The following is a 15,311-nucleotide window of genomic DNA, read 5'->3' as shown; positions in this document are numbered from 1 at the left end:
AAATGTTTGCTGATCGTATTTAGGAGTTTGTAAGTATATTACAGTGCAAAAATATACCAAAAACTACTTTTGGTTCTTAAATAAGTTTTTGGGAAAATTTATAACCTAACCTAAGGGTGATACGGTCAAAATTTGGTCAAGGGAAAACGCGTGTAAATCGGTGAAATCGTTTATTTAAAAAATCAAATTAAATTTCTTTTTCAAGTTCAATTAGTATAAAATTCAGGAAAACTATTCAATTAGGCTTTCGCTTTTCCAAATGCGAATTGCCGGACCTCACGTTTGACACCTGCCATCACATTTTGTACAGCCACCTTGTCCACCTTCTTCGCCGCAGAAAGCCAGTTTGCCTTGAACTGCTGCTCGTCCTTAGCACTTTTTTGGTCATCTTTAGGTTCCGCTTGACAATAGCCCAGTATTTCTCAATTGGGCGGAGCTCTGGCGTGTTGGGAGGGTTCTTGTCCTTGGGAACCACCTGCACGTTGTTGGCGGCGTACCACTCCATGGCCTTTTTACCATAATGGCAAGATGCCAAATCCGGCCAAAACAGTACGGAACAACCGTGTTTCTTCAGGAAAGGCAGCAGACGTTTATTCAAACACTCTTTCACGTAAATTTCTTGGTTGACAGTCCCGGAAGCTATGAAAATGCTGCTTTTCAAGCCACAGGTGATGGCTTGCCAAAACAGATATTTCTTTGCGAACTTTGACAGTTTTATGTGCTTGAAAATATCTGCTACCTTTCCCCTTCCTTTTGCCGTATAAAACTCCTGTCCCGGAAGCTGCTTGTAGTCGGCTTTGACGTAGGTTTCGTCGTCCATTACCACGAAGTCAAACTTCGTCAGCATCGTCGTATACAGCCTCCGGGATCGCGCTTTGGCCGTCGTATTTTGTATATCATCGCGATTTGGAGTCACTACCTTCTTGTAAGTCGATAGTCCGGCTCGTTTTTTGGCTCGATGCACGGTTGTAGACGATACACCCAGCTTATTTGCGGCATCTCGGAGAGGTTAGGGTTTCGCTTGAAACTACCGGCAACTCTCTTTGTCGTCTCAGCGGCTTCCGGTTTTCGATTTCCCCCCGATCCAGACTTCCTTGCTGTCGACAAACGTTCCCCAAACACTTTATTTACGTTTGTAACGGTTGATTTGGCAACTTTTAGCGATTTTGCCAGCTTTGCGTGCGAGTAGCTCGGATTTTCGCGATGCGCGAGCAAAATTTTGATACGCTGCTCTTCTTGCTTGGACGGCATTTTGACAACTGAAGAGTGAATTCCAAAATCAAAATAGGAGCAACATTCTACACACACACACCTTCAAAATGAGGGGTGTTCAGGTTTTTTAAATGCAAAATTGAAAGAAATACGTCAAGTTTATATTGACCAAATTTTGACCGTATCACCCTTTAATTTTATAATTTGTTGTTCGTTGGGGCCTGAAGTACAAAAATATAACAGCAGACATCAACTGCTGTTTTTAGCAGACTTTTTTCTATGAGTTTAGTTTTCACTTTGCGTCGTTAGATTTTCGAAGTTGCGTTGTTATCTATCTCCAATTTTTGCATGGTTTGCCATAGAAACCCATAATTCACGTTGCATCGTGTTTTTTTGGAACGTATCTGCGACGCAAAGCGAGGTCTAGGTGTAATTTGTTATTTCATGAGGCTTTCGAAGTTAAATCGATCGATTTATATGGGAGCTACATATAATTATGGACCGATGTTCACAGAAAAAAATTTCCGTAGTTAAACTAACACTAAATTTAACTTATTTTTATTGGAAAAAAATTATTTGCTAATAGTTATATTTTATTATTTTTTTTCGAAATTTTCCACAGCTTAATGAAATTTAACTTTTTTTAAGTATGTCTCAAAAATTTTATGAACTAAACTTGGGTATAAAGTTCAATGACCGTACACATCAGTTCAATATGAACTAAAGCAAAAGATTTTCGTATGATTCCCAAAAATTGTAAGAATGAACTACTGTATGGTTAAAATGGTTTGTCATGGTTTGGCGCCAATGATTTTCTTCTTTACTTTTAGTTAATTGTTTCTTCTATGAGTGGATGTAATTTGGTGAACTGCAGTTAAAAAGTACAACAGTGCATTAAATTTTCCCGGTTTTAACAACGCTTTGTGGAAATCTAAAAATGTGGTGTAAAATTTAGTTCAATTTTTGTGCGAGATCGTTCATTCTTTTTTTGAAAGTTTTTTAGAAGGCATATACTAACATCACGTGCCAAATTTCAACCGGATCAGATGTAAATTGCTCTCCCACGAGGCTACGTAAGACAAACTTGGAGATAGCTTTATATTATAGACCGATATGGAAGATTGCGTCTTTTCCACACACGAACTGACATCGCTAGATCGACTCAGAATTTCACCACGACCCAGAATATATATACTTTATCGGGTATAGGACAAATATTTATATATGTTACAAATCCAATGGTGGGGGTATAAAAAAATTAGATTTAAGATTGGGGTGCTTCGTCCAAGTGCAATTATTTTAACGAAGACGGATTTATGGCCAGAAATCAATACCAAAAACTTTAAGTGAAAGTCTTTAAAAATCTTTGAATTCAAGTGAACGTTTATTTTTTAGTATGTAGAACACTTTCACAAGATTTCATTACAACAAATTTCATTTATATCAGAAATTTATTATTTATCCGACATATGGATAATGTGGAAATGTTACAATTTTGCAAAATTTGTGATGTTTTAGGTATGCAGGAGACAATACCCTATTGCTGCAATGTACACAACATTTTTTACGCATCATAAGAATTGTTTTCTGCACCTTATCCAAAAAATTTGAATAATGCACAATATTAGCGATTAGCTCTTTTCCAAGTGCATCATTTCGATAGTCTCTTTCGATTAACTCAACCACAAGCTCTTGTCTTCTACGGACGATGGTTACACATAGTTCATCCGCATCTTCAATTGTGACATAGACGCCTAACTCATTCATCCTAGTAAGTAAGTGGTCGTGCAATATCCCCTGATATTCCGCATTGAGTTTCTCCAAATCAGTACAAATAGCTTTAATTCTGCCATCCATATTTCGTATCCATTCAATATGATTGTTAGCCATGGTGAAACTGTTAAATAAGAAATAAAAATCGGTTTTATTATAAAGACTCGAGAAATGAAATGGGGAAAAAAGAAACTGTCAGATTTCAGGCAAATTGGGATCTTTCCCCAGAATCCCGGGATTTTACATATTTTCGCTCCCGCTTTCCCAGGAATTAAGTTCGGGTATGTTTCGTTACAATATATTATAAATTCTTTCATTAAATTTAAATTTTCACATTTTGCAAATTTAGGCCCTTCCGTTAAAGCCGTATGTCTTTGAACTATTGTACATTTTCCTTATAGTAAAGAAACACATTTTTGATTTAAAGAAATCGTCCTTAAATTAACTGAAATATTGAATCTTTAGATTTAAGATAAAACGCTTCAAATATAGGCTATGACTTATTTTGAGGAATTAGTATCTTTGGTTTAACGTTTTTTTTGGTATTAAAAAAAACTTTTTATGTCTTTGAACTAAGGCAAATTTTCCTTATAGTAAAGAAATACACTTTTGATTTAAATTAACTGAAATATTGACGCTTCAAATACAGGCTATGACTTATTTTAAGGATTTTGTATCTTTAGTTTAAAGTTTTTTGGAATTAAAAAAAAAAAAAACACTTTTTACTTCGAAGTATTCGTTAATTTTTGTATTTTTAAACTGGCATTTGTTTGTACGCGAGTAGCTTTATTTATACACACTGAAAAAAATATTTACGTGATATTAAAGATTATGCAACCTAAATTTTACGATGCGCAATTTACAAAATATTAAGGACAAATTTCTTTAAAATAATGACATTTTAATTAAAACAAAGTTTATAATCTTTACTCAAAAATTTTTTTCATCAAATTTGTAAAGAAACACATTTTTGATTTGAAGAAATTGTCCATAAATTAACTAAAATATTGAATCTTTAGATTTAAGATAAAAACGCTTCAAATATAGGCTATGACTTATTTTGAGGATTTAGCATCTTTGGTTTAAAGTTCTGCTTGGAATTAAGAAAACATTTTTAATTTTGAAGTATTTGGATTTTTAAACTGGCATTTGTTTGTACGCGAGAAGCTTTATTTATATACCGCGAAAAGAGAAAGAAAATTCGATAAATAAGATTTGTATACTAATTTTAATTTTATTGATCCTAGATTTTTAAGCCAGATAGGTCGCAAAAACTGTCTTTATTTGAAAGAAGCCGAATCTTTGGCTCGAAACCGATACAAAAAACCTTAAGGGAAGGTCAAAATCTTTGGATCCAAGTAAACTTTTTTTTATTGTAGGCAACGGATATCAGAAAAAAAACACAATTTTTTCTTATATGCGTTTTGTTTTATAGGGAATTATTGTTTATAAGAAAAAGTTGTGAATTAAAAAAGTTTGTAATATTTTGCCAAATAAATAATTTTTATATCTTTTTATGATTTTTAATGCTTGTCTGGAAGGTTTGAAAATTTGCAACTTTTCTAGACTGGGTATGGCGTTTTTTCGACAAAATTTTAATAATTTTATTAATTCGTAAATAGTTTTAATTTAAACATATTTGTGACAAAAAAGTTAAAATTACTCGTTAAAATATGAAAAAAGCGAGTTAAAAAAATTGAATCAAAAGAACTTCCTGTGTAGTTGAAATAAAGAACATCTTTGGCAGGACATTTTTGGAAATGCTTTTAATGTTGTGCCTTTGGAACAACTTTCAAATTTTTTTGCTGGGTAGAGAAATGTATGAAATTTTATTAGCGCTGATATCTTCTCGGGGAGCAACAATTTACAACCAATAAAGAAGTTTTTATTCATTGCTAATATAGTACAGTACACAGAAAAAATATTGTCGTGAGGACAAAGATTTCATGTCCTTTAAATACGAATGCGAATTTTGCCTAGCCTAGAAGGCGCATTTCTCTGATATAAAGCCTTTTCCATGTCTAAAAGTCGATCAACTTTTCACTGAAGTCGTTTTGTCATTATAGTTAAGTGTAAGTCGAATCACTTAACTGTGATGAAAAAAATTTTGTTTGACTAAGGTTAACTTGACTTTAATAATTCAGAAAAATTCTTCAAAATTAATAAAATCGTCTTTAAATTTGTTGGCTTTTTGCATCTTGACGACAAAGCAAAAATGCGTTAAAAAATAGGAGATATTTTTCAATACTTTACGTTTTTACTTCAAACATAGCAGAACTTTTACTTGTAATCGGGTTTGAATTTGGAAGTTTAAGTTATCGTTAACACGTTTTTAATTACCTTTTATAGTACATGAAGAAAAAGGCTAACAAATTTAGTAAAATATCGTTTGAGATGATAAATCTGACTTTATTATAGAAAGCTTACCATATACAGACGAGTATATGAAATAGTGCGAGTAGAAACAATTCGATTTTCAAGGTGATCATTTCTATATGTTTTCTCCATTAAAAGTTAGCATGTAGATCCCAACTAAAAAAGTGAACCCTCTATTTCACTAAAGCCAATTTAACTTTATTTTAGTTCATGGAATTAAATTTTACTACAAATGCGCCCATCTTGAACTTCGTATGGCACTAAAGACATTCTTCAACAAGTACTACTAGATTTTCTTGAATTTGTCGAAAAATATTTACTTATTTTTGTGATATCGGCGTGATTTTAGCGTTTGGAATGCTGTTTAGTTAAACCACTGTGCAATGGTTAGCATACCCGCCTTGCATGCAGAAGGTCGTGGATTCGATTCCTGCTTCGACCGAACACCAAAAAGTTTTTCAGCGGTGGATTATCCCACCTCAGTAATGCTGTTGACATTTTTGTGGGTTTCAAAGCTTCTCTAAGAGGTTGCACTGCAATGTGGAACGCCCCGGCTATAGAAAGGTTAAAATTTTCTAAAAATTATCTAAATTTTCTAAAATTAACCAAAATTTTTCTTACATTCGAAAAAAAATACATGAAATCTTTATTTGTATTGATAGTACGCTCCATATAATTTAATGTTGGCTAAGTAATTCGACTTGTAAATGGATATATTTACAAAGAAAGGCGTTAATATTTCTGAAAAATTCTACAAAAATAATGAAATCGTCTGTAAATAGAACTTTGACATTTACGTTGTCTTTAACACATTTTTCAAAGAATTTGATACCACAAGAACAAAAGCATATTTAGGAAGGTAGTTTCTTGCTATCAGGTGATTACAATTTTTTTCATTGAGTAAAACTTTGATTGTCGGTATTTGCTTAATGGCATAGGCGTAGCTAAAGGGGTTGTCATCACCCCTATCAAATATCATGCAGTATTTCTTCAAACTATGATTATATATCATTGAATTAAATATTCTAGTTTGTTCCCAAGAATTTATTTTTTTCTTTTTGAGGTATCTTCACAATGAGCACACATTGTAGCTTTAACCCTTACGAGAATGTTGCTAGCTACGCCAATGTTTAATTGACAATAGGTACAACTAAAAATTCAAAATAAAATTATTTTATACCAAAAATTTTGAAATATTCAATTTGTTTTAAATTTACGACAGAAAAGTATCGAAATAAATGGTTCTAATAATTGATGGTAAGAACTACTTCAATTATTCTTGCGAACCGTAACACATTTCCTCGTATTTCGAAGTTATTCCCCATCAAGTTATAATGAAATCTGCAACAAATATGTATAATTTAAATTATACATATTTGTTGCAGATTTCAATATAACTTGATGGGGAATAGCCCAAAGCAAATTTTCACAATGTTTGTATTCCTTACAATGGATTATTAAAGAAAAGTAATCGGGAAAAAATTACGATTTTAGCGGCTAAACTCGAACTTAATACCCACCTTAATACCGAATGAAAAGGGACACACACTTTACTTTCGTGATTTGAAAATGCAAAAAGTGAGAGATTGATGTCATGGAAGTTTCTTTAACGGCGATTTTGATTAGGAACAAAGTTGCAAAATTTTCGAAATTGATTGCAAAATATGAAGGACATTGTCATGGATTTTGGATCCTATATCCAGAAGCTGGTAAAATCAAAAATAAGTAAAAAAGTTTAAAATTATAAATCTTTAATGCAAATTTTATTATAACTTGATGGGGAATAGCCCAAAGCAACTTTTTATAAAGTTCATATTCTTTAAAATGAATTATTAAAGAAAAATAATCGTAAAAAAATGTGAATTAAGCGGCTAAAGGCTAGTATAAAGTTGGCATTATCGCGCTAATTTTACCATTTTTTCACGATTACTTTTCTGTAACAATTCTTTTCACAGAAAATAAACATTTTAAATTGTTTGCATTGAATCATTCCCCAACAAGTTCTAATCAAATTTGAAACAAAGAATATATAATTTTTTTTCTGGTTTTGCAGATTTATTTTTTGATTTTAGCGGCTAAACTCAAACTTAATATTACAGTGATCTTAGCCGGTTGATAAAAACCGGCGGACAGGTTTGATTTCTTAATCCGTTTTCGGCTTTTGCGAAAATCCCATTTTCGGAGAATCGGTAGAAACGGTGTTTTCAAGGCCTCGGTTTTTATATTTTCATTGTAAATTGCCAGTTTAATGCCAAAATTAGACAAATGCATCTGGGTATTTTAATAAACTGAAATGAATGAATGAAATGAAATCACTTCCAAATAGGTACAACGTACATTTGAGTTAAATAAATTGTGTCCAACTTTTAATAAATTATCGAGTTAGTTTTTTTTGTTAATCTTTTGTGGCAAAATTTAAATTTATTTTATTTTATTTATTCATTCACATACTACAAGATATACAAATATGTTGTAAATTACAGTATGTGATTAATGTTGGTAAGATAGTAAATGGAATCTGGGATTTAATTTATAAATTATAATTAACATAGAGAATTTTCAAAATTTTCAAAATTTTTTTAAAAACAAGCAACAAAATTCTAAAAATAACGAAGCAATAATAAAGTATATACAGCAATAAGTTCGGCCGGGCCGAATCTTAAATACCCACCACCACGAATCAAATTATAAGATCCATTTTTGTTTGAGTTTTAGAGGAATCATTAACATCTCTTGTAAGTGTGCAAGAAAATGATGAAATAGCGTCTTGATTTGAAATATAAAATCTGTAGATTTTCACCCCCATTATTCAAATGATTACGAGAAGTAAAATCTGGAAATTTTACATTCAGTTTCAAACAATTTTCATGATCAGTGCGTCTTCTATACAAGAAGTGAAATTGGTCTATATGGAGGCTTTACCATATGGGCCGATAAAAACTAAATCCGATACACGTTTTTGTGAGTTTAAAATACAATTTCAGGCAAATCGGATAAAAACTACGGTTTCTAGAAACACAAGGAGTTAAATCAATAGATCGGTTTACTAAAACATCGACCGATACTTACCGTTTTCGGCACACCTGTTTACGGTCCTAAAATACTTTTAGATTTCAAATTTGGTTTTAGATTTCAAATGGTTTCTAAAATCCCAAACAATAAAATCATTTCTTGCATACCTCTTTATAGTTCTAAAAAACCTACAGATTTTCAATTTCAGACAAATTGGACAATCCAAAAAGTAAAATCGGGAGATCGGTCTATATGGGGGCTATACTAAAACATTGACCGATACTCACCATTTTCGGCGCACCTCTTCGAAAAATATTTCTAAATTTCAAATTTCGTGCAAATTGGATAAAAACTACGAATTCTACAAGCCCAAGAAGTTAAATCGGGAGATCGGTCTATGTGGGGGCTATACAAAAACATGGGCCGATATTCACCATTTTTGGCACACGTCTAAAATACGTCCTAAAATACCTCTAGATTTCAAATTTCAGGCAAATTGGATAAAAACTACGTTTTTTAGGCCCAAGACCCCAAATAGGGGTCAAAACCTGAACCGATATAGCCCATCTTCGAACTTGACCTGTCTGCAAGCAAAATACGAGTTTGTGCAAAATTCCAGTACGATTGCTTCATTATTGAAGACTGTAGCGTGATTACAACAGACAACTAACAATATATATTCTGTTGATCTCTTGCATCAGCCATAAATCGTACTAACATACGAAATATTTTGTAATACAAACAATTTTTACAACGGTTAAAGCACAGTATTAATATAAACGGAAGCACAGTATTAGTATAGAGGGATTTTTTGAACATTAAAAAACTGTTTGGAAATGAAAGAAACTTATTTCGATTTCACCATCGTAAAACGGGGTCACTATATGCACATATTCGGTCAATATTCCCAAAAGGGAACACTATCGCCTAATACCTCATTCACATTACACTTCCAAAATCCACTTTAACTAGATTTTAACTGTCATTAGATTTCGAGCCCAATGTGTATGAGATATAAACTTGAAATTAATATAACTACACTGAAAAAATAGTGAACCCACCAGGAAGCAAACATTTAATTAATTTTAGAAAATTTTGAATATTTTTAGAATTTTTTAACTAAGCACTATTTCACACGCTGGCATCACAAAAATAAGTAAATTTTCTTCATTATTGAAGACGGTAGCGTGATTACAACAGACAGACAGACAGCCAGCCAGTCAGACAGACAGACAGACAGACAAATAGACAGACGGACATGATTATATCGTATTCATAAAGGCGGAAATCGATATTTCGATGTGTTACAAACGGAATGAGAATCTATGGTATAATAAGTTTGTTTTTTTCCTTTAAAAATTACGTATTTTTATGAAAACCGGTTGAACCGCCCAGCAAAAAAAAAAAGTCGCCAAAAAAGTAGTGAAAATGTTATTTTTGGATCAGGAAGTGGTGCAAAAGCGATTAATTTAACATGGGCTTGTAATAGGACGGATGTAATATTTTGCCGAATAAATAATTTTTATAATTTTTTTATGATTTTTAATGCTCTCTAACGCTTGGCTGAAACGTTTGACCTCAAATTTCAAAAATTCGCTCCTTTTGTTGATGAGATTTGGTTTTTTTTTTCGACTAAATTATAATAATTTGTACCATTTTATTAATTCTTACTCTGTTTGCCCATTAAAAATATGAAAAAAGCGAGTCATAAAAAATTGTATTAAAAGAACTTCCTGCTGTGTTAAAATAGAGAACATCTTTTGGAGGACATTTTTGGAAGTGCTTTTTATGTTGTGCCTTTGGAACAACTTCCAAACCGGCGGTCATGCCGGTTATTTATTTCAAAAAACACCGACCACCAGTTTTGGAAGAAAACCCAGTTTTAACACCCACCTTAAAAAAGATTCAAGTTTAGCCGCTAAAATCACCATTTGTTCACGATTACTTTTATTTAATAACACAAAGAAACAAAAATTGAAGTGTTTTGCATTGATTTGAAATTTATAGCAAATTTTTAGTAATTTGAGGTCGCTGAATCCAAATCTGCACTTGTTTTTTTCTATCAGATCGATTTTTCGAGATATACCGTTATGTTCAAAATTAAGAACAAAATCCGAAACTCCCAAACAATATTCTCTTTAAGTGTGTAAATATAACCATAGCGATAGGCGGTAGGCGAAACATTTTTGCCGCAACGGCAAATACAATAAGCTTGACGGCGAATAATTCCCTTTTTCACGTTTCCTAGCGTTTTTGTTGTCAATACAGCATGCTTTGACAATATTAAACAATGAAGTTGAATAAAAACCTACAATGGCTTGTTATTTGTTGAGTTATATCAAGAAAAAATAATCTACACATGTCCAGGCAACAGCAATTCCTAGTGGTGAGTTAAAAAAAAAATGATAAGCGATGGCAACACTATACCAGTTTTCGCCAAGGAGTTAGAATAAGTTTTAATTTAGCGACACGCCGCTAGCCGTCACGGTATTCCGTCGCGGATTTTGGGCTTCCCATAAGAAATACACGTAAATAAGTGTTCGCCTACCGCCTATCGCTATGGTTATATTTACACACTAAGCCGTGCTTACATTGTTTTTCAATTATCCAAGTAGTTTTAGAGATATCGTTGAAGTTTTAGGTTAAAGTGGCAGCCCGATTAAGATTCAGGCTCACTTAGACTATTCAGTCCATTGTGATCGTTGAAGTTTTGAAAAAAAATTAAATTTTTAAATAAACAAAAATGTTTTTTGTTCTTTCAAAATTCCTAAAAAATAAAAATGAGGCAAAAAGCACAGTTTTGGTATATAAACAGCTATAATTCATTACAATCAGTGCACAACTTTTGATTTTGTTTACGATTTACTGAATTGATATAAATGGCGATTTCCATCAAAAAATAACATTTTCTAATATGTAAGGGTTTGTAAGTAATACGTTAGTTTTTTATAGTTCTGTTGATTAAGGTTAGGTCTGTTGATTAAGAAGTCCCAAATGACCTTAAAAACAATATTCAGTTCTAAATCAACAGAACCATTGTTCCCTTGTGTAATCAATTTTAAAGAATATAAACTTTATAAATGTTGCTTTGGGCTATTCCCCATCAATTTATAATAAAATGGGCATCAAAGATGTATAATTTTATACTTTTACTGATTTATTTTTGATGTTAGCGGCTAAACTCGAACTTAGTACTAACCTTTAGTTAAAAAATGATTCAATTTAAAAATAGTTTTGATATATTTAACTAGCAACGTTGAAATACATTTCAAACAGGCCGACAAAATTAGTCATGAAATATAGAATTATCACGAATGTGTATTCTTGTGTTATAAGTAGGGTTTTCTTTTTCCCGGACTTTTTCCATTCCCGGGAAAGCGGGAATTTTTTTCGAATTTCCCGGGATCCCGGTCAAAGGGAAACCTGCTTTGATGTGGCATACTTTTAGATAAATAAATTAGAAATCGCCTAAAGCTATGGTTATTAGGCGCTACTTGGACAACAAACAATATATATTCTGTTGATCTCTTGGCATCAGCCATAAATCGTACTAACGTACGAAATATTTTGTAATACAAAAAAATTTTACAACGGTTAAGACAGTATCTTTGGGTATAGTTTTCGGAAGCACAGTATTAGTATAGAGGGATTTTATGAACATTAAATAACTGAAATGAAAGAAACTTATTTCGATTTCACCATCGTAAAACGGGGTCACTATATGCACATATTCGGTCAATATTCCCAAAAGGGAACACTATCGCCTAATACCTCATTCACATTATACTTCCAAAATCCACTTTAACAAGATTTTAACTGTCATTAGATTTCGAGCCTAATGTGTATGAGGTATAAACTTGAAATTAATATAACTACACTGAAAAAACAGTGAACCCACCAGGAAGAAAACATTTAATTAATTTTAGAAAATTTTGGACATTTTTAGAAATTTTTAACTAAGCACTATTACACACGCTGGCATCACGCCGATATCACAAAAATAAGTAAATATTAAAATTCAGGAAAATTTATTAGACATAAATAATTTTATTCACTTGTTAAAGAAAATTTTGTAGGTTGAAGAAAAAAATTGGAGTTAAAAATTGCAAGAGTCTTTAGTGACGTATGAAGTTCGTGAAGGACGCCTTTGTAGTAAAATTTACAAATTTAAAGAATTAATAAATAAGTAAAAGGAAATCCTTATACTTACTTTTTGTATAATTTTTTTCCGTTCTTTAGTTCATTTAACTAACATACGCAAAAAAATATTTGAGTAAAGGAGACTTTCTCCAAACATAATAATTCTATGAACTAATATAAAGTTAAATTGGCTTTAGTGAAATAGAGTGTTCACTTTTTTTTGAGTGTATCTTAATAAACGTTAGAATTTTCATATTTCATTAAAACGTTCTTGCAATAATTATGAAATTTTTAAATCATGCAATCGCAAACGTGGGTTACATAAACCTTTATAAAGGTTTACTCAGCCTACCAGTCTATTGGAATGCCGGTTTACAGATATATGACAATCACAAATTAGGAAGAGCAACCTTCTTTTTAACAATAGGGAGCCCGTTAGAATCTGTATGTATGTCCCACAAGTCAACTACTACTTGGTACCATAGTCATCCACATAATACTTCCAAAAACCACTTTAACTAGATTTCAACTGTCATTTGCCATATAAAACCCTCTATTATATATATAAAATATTGTGGAAAAAATTCCCGGGAATTCCGGCACTTAATTCACGGGAAAGCGGGAAAGAAAATATCCTGTTCCCGGGAAAAACCCCTAGTTATAAGCCTTCCGCCAACGTTTGCATAAAGTTTTGAAATCGAGTAATATAAATCTGGATATCGCTCTAAAGGTCTTCCAATGGCTTTTAAAACTCTCAGCAATAAGGCTATAGAAGCCGATGAGTAATCTCGTATCTTCAACATTATATATTGTCTTTTTAGCACTTTCAGCCTCGTCCTTGGCATCGTTTTTAGAAATGTGTACTACATTGATATTTTAATTATAAATCGAGTGGACTGCAACATATAATTTTTAAATCTTACTTGTACGTTGGACTTTTCTATTTTGATATTTGATAGGGTTAAAATCTACGTACGAATTGTTGCACTATTTTGCAATTTTATTTTACGACTGTCATTGTCAATCACAATTATAGACCTATGTGCCAAAGATTAAGTAGGGGATGCCCCTGAATTAGTGTTGTAAATTTTGATTACTTTTGACTACTCGTTACTACTCGTTACTTTTGAATTGAGTACTCGTTACTACTCGTTACTTTTATAAAAAAAAATTAAAAAAGACATTGTGGGCACTTTTTAATAATATCTTCCTCTTTTTTAAATTTAAAAACAGTATAGAAAAGCAAATTACATTATCCAGTTTTATTCTAGTGTTATAAAATGTGGTGTTGTCGATATATGGGTCTCGTTAGAAAAAGATTTTCACCAATCATTCAAATTTTTAGAGCCAATTTCGTATTCACTATTTGGTATTTTTCGTCAGGGTATATCTAAATGGCATTGTGTATTACTGATGCTTGCAATTTGCAAACTTTTTAAATCCACCATTTCCACCAATGACAGTGGATGAAAATATTTAGCGATCATTTTTATCGTGAGACCCAATGTTGAAATTTTCCAAGGGTTTTTGAATAAGCTTGGGTACCTTCTCTGAAAACAATTGGATTGAACCAGCTGAAGTCAACAACATTAGGGCTGTTTTCTTTTTGCACTGGATACAACATTTGTATGGGCTATCCAGAACATCGTTGTACTGGTGTTCTATCCAGAACATCTCATCAGTGCAAGTCGCGCCGATCTTGTGTTTTGATAAAGTGACGCTTCATCGATTCACAATAGCACTTTATTGTGACTAATTTATCGAAAAACATGAAATTCAAAGTGGTATAATGTCATAAATAATCGCAGCAGTAAATATTTATTACTAATTGGAGCATTTCATACATTAAAAATGCAAGATTTCACTTCTTTTCTGTGATTGTTTTTGAACAGCTGATGACAGTGTTGCATATTTTTGGAGATGTCCTGGATAAACGAGTACTATGTCTTCTTTTAGTCCTTCACGGCTTAGGGTATCCAGTGCTAAAAGAAAACAGCCCTATTATTATTCATACTATTCGCATGAGACGTGATCCATGTGATGCTTTAAATTATAGCTCCCACCTACACCCAATGCAAATTTTTTCAAATGCAAACGTTTTTAAGAAATCGGATAAATTTTTCACTTTGTTCAAAGGTGAAGCCATATATCCTTTTCGTGTTATTTTAACTGATAAAACGATTTTCGAAAACTTCAATTAATATTTTTCAAGAAGTCAAGAATTTTACTTCCAAACCGCCAACTTACTCACCGTCAGAAGAAAAAAACTGGCATTGAAGATATTGAGTACTCTTTTACTAGTAACGAGTACTCAAAAAATTAGTCAGTAACGAGTACTTGTAATCAAATACTCGTTACTTTCCCAACACTACCCTGAATCTGTTTTCCAACATGGAGAATGTTAGGCCATTTAAACGACTTAAAAATACTTACATAAAAAGTTTACAGTTTCTTAACGTTTGAAATGCAAAATTGAAACACCAAAAACTGAAACTACAGATTCAATAACCGATTGTTGTGAAATCTTTCAAAACGATTTGTTGAGTCCAGTAATTGCAACTGATTAACCCCCATTTTCATGAAGCTCCGTTAGTGTTCCGTTAGCTAACGAACTTTTAAACTGTACTATGGACATATCTGTAATCTTGCCTATATATTCCACATGCCACTTAGAAATTTAACTTCCGAAAATTTTTCAGTTGAAGTTGACCGGAGAGAAGATATTTAACTGGCAGTTAAAACCAAACGGAGCTACAAGAAAATGGACGTAAATTAGAACGTATTAACATTGACCAAGG

The 15,311-nt window shown here is 32.2% G+C and overlaps 1 long non-coding RNA gene across 1 annotated transcript; it reads right to left on the bottom strand.

Moving 5' to 3' along the window:
- Nucleotides 1–2,577: 2,577 nt before the first annotated feature.
- Nucleotides 2,578–13,568, bottom strand: LOC142230457 (uncharacterized). Its single transcript, XR_012720694.1, has 2 exons — nucleotides 13,437–13,568; nucleotides 2,578–3,109 (listed from the first exon to the last, which is right to left on the bottom strand). It is a non-coding gene; the product is annotated as an uncharacterized LOC142230457 (long non-coding RNA).
- Nucleotides 13,569–15,311: the final 1,743 nt, after the last annotated feature.

Source organism: Haematobia irritans, chromosome 3, assembly GCF_050003625.1.
Source record: "Haematobia irritans isolate KBUSLIRL chromosome 3, ASM5000362v1, whole genome shotgun sequence".
NCBI classification, from domain to species: domain Eukaryota; kingdom Metazoa; phylum Arthropoda; class Insecta; order Diptera; family Muscidae; genus Haematobia; species Haematobia irritans.
This window is presented reverse-complemented; position numbering and strand designations above follow the sequence as displayed.